The sequence below is a fragment of the Pteropus vampyrus genome, unplaced genomic scaffold, assembly GCF_000151845.1.
Source record: "Pteropus vampyrus isolate Shadow unplaced genomic scaffold, Pvam_2.0 Scaffold45, whole genome shotgun sequence".
Taxonomy (NCBI): Eukaryota; Metazoa; Chordata; class Mammalia; order Chiroptera; family Pteropodidae; genus Pteropus; species Pteropus vampyrus.
In genome coordinates, this window is record NW_011888826.1 from 4293454 (window position 1) to 4300413 (window position 6960).

Here is a 6960-nt window from a genome sequence, read left to right on the forward strand (position 1 = left end):
TGTGCCAGCCATAGTTTTTAATTATGTTACTTGGACTGTAATAAGGCAATAAATTCAGAACAGCTTGGATTTTGGTTTCAAAAACCTGGCATAATGAGTGCAACTTGTAAATGCCCACAATGATATTTTCTTCCATTTTGCTACGGCAGCTGAATTATCCTTCCACAAATCAAACCCGTCTCTCACATTTGCACATATTGAGCTAAAGTAGAGGAAACAGAAAAAGCCATCAGCCAGCACCCCCTCCCATCAGACCCTATGAGTGCCCACTACCCATTATATGAGTGCTAACCTTTCATATGAATGACCATCACCTTCATCATTTCATTTGCTCTGAACAGAGAGAAGAGAGGACAGTCATATATTTTGCAGCAGGCTTCTAATCCTGCCAGATCACTGTGGTCGTTAACCATATGTCACACATTATTAGAGAACAGATCTTTCTATTTGCATGACAAGCCGTGGATTCTGGACAGTCCTCCAGGGCCACCTCCAGAAAGAGCACTGAGTGTCTTCTGCATGTTTCTCCAACAGCGGTGAAGAGAACAGGCTTTGGCTCTGTCAACTCCAGACTCAAATTACAGTGCCTGCACTGTGGGATCTTGAGGAGGTTTTTCTCTCTGGGCTTTATTCCTCCTCTGCAAGCTGGATGTTTATAAATCTGTCCTCCTGTGGAGTTGGACGAAGAGGCAGGTAGTGTCATGCAAGAGAGTGTGGGTTCCACGCTACCTGGGACCAAAGCCTGCTCTTCCAACTTACTGATTATTCAACCACGGGCAGTACTTCCTCTGTGCTTCATTTCTCTCATCTTTACAATGGGAATACTTACGCTGCTTCCACTATGGGTTCGCGTGGCCATTAAATGGGTAGACAGAGAACAGTACATGGTCCATAAGTGACTACGAAAAGTGTTGGCAGTCATTACTATAATTTTTTGTGATGATTAAGTGAGATGAATTCATTTTAAAAATTAGAGCACCGCCCGGCACATAGAAAACACTCCAAGATAGTGGCAGTTATTATTTTATTATATTATCATACCTCTAAATTATGTTTTACGTGAACTATTTCTTTATCTAGCAAAGACTTCTTTGTCCCTTGGTGACTGGGTAAAATTATAGCTGTAGAACTGCCATTACATTGAATGAAGAGTATGAACAACTATTTAAACCAAGTGGTCAGGGTTAGATTTTTTTTTCCTTTAATTGGTCCAGATTTTAATGCGGTAGGCAATAACGTTCCAAATGTTTTTGTGACTCCCTTATGTGACTGAGATGTTTGGGGAACGTGAGATGTAATGCCATGGTGATGAAACGCCTCTGTGGCAGGATCAGCTCTTCTTTGGGTTGCAAAGATAAAGTTGACTTTTCAAGGGTATGTTTTTCTATTTTTTTTTTTTAAAGTTGCTATGGAAATGCTGGCCTATAATTTTTTTTGCTCAGATTGGAGAGGAAGCATAAATGGTTACCAAACAGTGGCCTTGGTCATATGTACAGCCACCATGAAAGTTTCATATAAAAGACCAAGGAAAGCAGGGTGCCCCTTTTTCTACAAATTGAAGAGAATTTGGAGGGAAAGAAAATATCATATGTGATTCTCTTACATAATTTTCTTGTTTTTAAAGTTACATTAAACTACAAGTCTAATGGGATTTCCAAGAGTAAGCTTCTCGTTTACTGTCTTTGTTATTGCTGATGATTTGCAATAGAAATATTCAGTATTTTAAATAACCAAAGATAAAATTCAATATTGTCACTATACCGTGAGTTTGCAAGTTTAACAAGATGTATTTTGGCCAGGCAAAAAAAGAAACATTTACCTAAATTTCGGGGGGCAATGTATTCTTACTTGTCTTCAATATTTCACAGATAATTGGGATAAAAACAGATTTTGGAGGGGAAAAAGAGTTAATCAAAGGGCAAAAATGATCTAATTAACCCATACTAGTACAATAATTGCTATTCTCTGTTGTTGTCATTGTAGTTGTTGCTGTTGTTATTTTGTTGTATGTAACTTCAAAATTACCATCCTTAACTATACTTTTTAGGTCTTCCTTACAATATCTTTTAATGTAGAAATGTAAACTCCATTTTGTTCTGTTCTCAGAAAAGATAAGCAGTAACTTGTCAATGCTTCTGCATAACACTCATTGATTTTCTGATATTAGTGGTTAGATGTGTTTGTTTTATTTCCAGATCCTTTACTTAACAGGAAATATTATCTAAGAGCCAAAAGTCTTTCTACTATGTTCTTTCAATTAGCCTTTAGATATTCGTGCTGATACAGAATGTAAGAAGGTACGTAGCAAAGGGTGTTTCTCAGCCTCGGGACCCACCCTCATTATTGTCATTCCAGAGGACTATCAGGCTCATCGCCCACACATCTCTGCAAAGGTCAGTCTTAGTCACTGACCAACTGAGTAACTCATTAATAGAGCCTTGAAAATATCTCTTCATAACAAAATTCACCTTTGTGCACAAAGAATATAATATTGATAAAATACAAATAAAATATTAATAAAAATAAGCATCGATGAATGGGATAGTAGGAAAAACACAAATATTGGAATGAAGTAGAACAAAGTTTATATTATGCTTTCTTTGGAAGGTTATTTAATTTCCTAAATTTGCTTTCTTGTCTATAAAATGGGGCAATGATGCTTCAACAAAATATTACGAAAATTAAGTGACTACATGATTGTAAAGTGTCCCCTGATTTCCTTCACATTAAATTAACAACTAAAAGAAAGAGCCAGTGAGCTTATTTCCCATCTGTCCCCATGATACCCCTTCATAGATACCATCCTGCAAGCAGCTCACTCAAGATTGGGTTTGAAATTCACCAACAGTATTGCCATAGCTGAATTTGCATTCTCCATGATTCAAAGTCCAAGAAGTGACCTATAACAAAGGCCAGATGACAAATACATCCTGAATTGTATTTAAAGTAAGCATAGACATCAGAAAAAAGAGTTTGGTGATCAAACGTATCTCTCCAAGGGAGCTTGTGTTTATGATTCATACGTTGCTTCTATTTAGGTCACTCAGTGTAAAGATGTGAACCAGAGATCCTCAAAATGTGAGCAATGCATGCCTGGAGAAGGAGTGCTTGAATCTATTTTACAAACAAATAGAAAAAACAACATTACACCAGAAATAACCAACTAAAAAATATAATAAAAACAAATGATCATATTCTCAATAGCAACAAAAACATACAGTATCTAGGAATAAATTCAACAAAAGGATTATAAGAACTAGATGGAGAAAACTTGAAAGCATTACTGAAAAATGTAAAGGAAGATCTGAATAAATGACAAAGTATAACACCTTCATAGTTAAAAAGACTATATCACAAAGATGTCCACTTCCCCCAAATTAATCTATAAATTCAATGCATATTCACTCTAAAAATCCCAACAAAAATTCTTTTGTAGAAATTGACAATTGTATCCTAAAATTCACATTGAAGAGTAAATAGCTAAGTGTAGTTAAGATATTTTAAAGAAGTTGAGAGAGTTTTCTGTATCAGATAAGACAAATTGTAAAGCTATAGCAATCAGGTATAGGATAGACAAATAGATGAGCAAAACAGAGAAAGTCCAGACTCATGCATATATGAAAACAGAGGTGGCATTATAAATCAGTGAGTAAAGTAAGGGACATTTGATGAATGGTTCTGGAATCACCACTTATCCAAACAGGAAAAAAATTCCTAACACTCCAGATATAAAATCAATTTAAAATGTATTAAAGAACTAAATATATTAGAAAAAAAAATTGGAGAAAATGTAATATCATAAAAGGGAAGAGTTTCTTAAATAAAACACATATAAAAAAACTATTTAAAATTTCTATTCAACAAATTATACCAAAAAAGCTATTAAAGCAAGTTACAGACTGCAAGAATATGTTTTAAAAACATATAACTGGCAGAAATTATTATTCATAATTTATAAAAAATTTAACATGGCAATCATGCACAGACAAATCACCAAATGGAAAATGGACAAGAGTAGATAAATAGGAAATTTACAGAACATATTGAAATTTACTGAATATATTGTAAATATATTCACCCACCAAGTAAATGCAAATTAAAACAATTAGGTATAATCAGACATTCATTAAAAAGACAATTTAAAAGACAAGTAAAGCCAAATTTTGGCAACTCTATGGGGAAATGAACACTTATGTCAAACACTGCTTTTGGTAATGTAAATAGGTGTAACCAACATCAGAGCAAAATTTGGCAATATAATTAGGTTAAAATACCCAAATTCTAAGACCAAAAGTTCTTTTTATAGAAATATATATGGGAAATAGTATATAATATATTATAAATTATATATATTAGGGAAAATCTTTCACATGTGCTCAAGGAGACATACACAAAAATGTTTATGACAGCCCTATTTTTAATACTCAACAACTAAAAATCTGTGTATGTCAAAAGAAGAATAGGCTCTTTAAATGTGATATATTCAAAAAATTAACTGCTATGGCATAGTTAATGAAATATAAATGTCAGCATGGATAAATCTAAAAAACATGACATTGAGTGAAAAAAACAAAATTTAAAAGGACACATTTCAAAAAAACGTAAAAATACTACATTTATTTATAGATATCGACATTTGCAGAATACTATGAAATTATTTATGTTAAGAATATTCAAATTCAGAATGATAACAAGATCTGGAGGGGGAAGAAAGGAATGGCATCAGTAAAACATACAGAGAAGCATTAAAATATATCTTTTAAAAATAAGATGAAACAAATATGGCAAAAGATTTGTCAAAATATATTAAGACATGGTCAAGCTGGAGATTCACACCTGTTTTAGATTTTAGATACCATATCTTTCATTTCTAGAATTTTCCTTATATTTTTTCAGTTTCTATATCTCTCCTGAAATTTTCCACCTTTTTACCCTGATAATTCTCTTTCATATAAATTCTCTTCTATACTTATTTTAGTTGTTTTTCAAAATCTTTGAAAAAAGATTTAATATTTAGATCATCAGACTGCTTCTACTATTTTTTTTTTCTTCTCATGATTATGGGCCCTCTTGTTTGCAAGTTTAGTAATTTTTTAATATATACTGTACATTATCGATGCTGCATTGTAAAAACTCTGAATTTTGTTACTTCCTCTAAAGAGTGCTGAGTTTTGTTTCAGTAAGTGATTAAATCACTGGCATATATTATTCAATGAAAGAAACCATAGCTTTTCGGGATAGTGAAAATAAAAGTATACTTAATGCAAAAAAGGGGATGCAGTAACTTGCTGAAAGAACACAGATTTTAATACGGAAGAGTTTCAATGGGCAACGGTTTGAGCAACAAAATGATGATGGACTGGACTGTAACTTACGAAGTAAATCCACTGTCCGTGGGTCTATGCTGATATAAATAATCAAATAGATACATGGGAGAAAAAAGAAAGGTCTTCCTTACAGAAAAAATCTAATTAGTATGTATAGAAGGTATGTAGGAATACAAAATTAGTATTAGGCAAACACCACAATAATAATTGCTGCAGACAAGATTTACCAAATTAATAATAAAATTAATATTTTAGCAGAAATAGGATGCACAGCCTCAAAGTCCTTACAAAATATTCATTAATTGTGAAAAGTAAAATAGTAGCTTTACAGTAGAGAAAGAAACCCTGCAGGCGCCATCTTAACCAAATAATCAAGGTTAACAGCATCAGAAACAAGACATACTGACCTCTTACACCATGTGACATGATGCAATAAGGATGGCACATTGCTTCTATGCCATTTTTGTATAAAATGCATAAATTAATCTAATCAAGAGGAAATCACAGACAAACCTAAATTGAGGACCATTCCACAAAACAATAGATCAGTCCTTATCGAAAGTGTCCAAGTCATAAAAATCAAGGAGAGCTAGAGGATTGGAGGAGATTAAAAAAATAACAATGTGTCTTGGGATCCTGAAACAGAATATGACATTAGTAAAAAATTGATAACATTTGAATAATGTCTGGTTTGATGTTAATAGTATTATACCAATGTTAAGTTTCGAGAATTGCACTACGATTATGTAAGATACTAGCATTAAGAGAATGTGAATGAGCTGTATATGAGAACTCTCTGTGCTGTGTTCGCAACTTTCCTATAAATCTAAAATTATTTCAAAATCAAAAATTAAAAAAATTACTGGCACATCACTTTGATTATGTGGAGTCTTGTTTTAAGCTTTGTTACAGTGGATCTAGTCTAGTTTTGCTCTTAGTTTTAATGATTTGGTCCTTAGTTTTGGGATTAATTAGCACATATGTTTCCCAATATGTATTTAAATTATAACCACAAAATAATACATTTGTCATTACTCCTAGCCTGTGGCCTTTTTGGAGTTTCAGTGGAAGTCTGAGTGTTTACTAAGTCCTGAGTGTTTACTAAGTTCAACAAAAGTTGAACTCCCAACTCTTGCCTCTCCAGCATCGGGCAGCTGCTGCTCACAGGTGGGCTCCTTACATTCTCTCCTCATAGATGCAGTCCAAAGACAGCAAAGGACTTGAGAAGAACTTATGTGCAGATTTTGCTGTTCTCACTCTGTGACTTCCTTTTTTTCTGAGATTTCTTGCCTCAATTCCTGACTGCTCTGCCAATTGGGAATTCTGACCCTACTCTCTGGGCTACTGGGAGGGCTGCTTTCTGCTCGCTCTTTTCCCCGTGTGCCTCATGAACTGGCTTGGTGGAAAGGTGGATAGACATGTGTCTTCTCCAGTTTCTGCCTATGTTTGGTTGTCCTCTAATGTCTTAAACCTATGGTATTTTCATATTTCTCCAGAGTTTAAAACCATCACTGAAAGGAGAGGTAGTTTGATGTAAGCTACTCTGCCGGTATCAAGACACCAGCATGTAATAACATTTTAATGCTTAAATAATTTTATACTGTAAAATATTTTTAAAAACAGAATTATTATT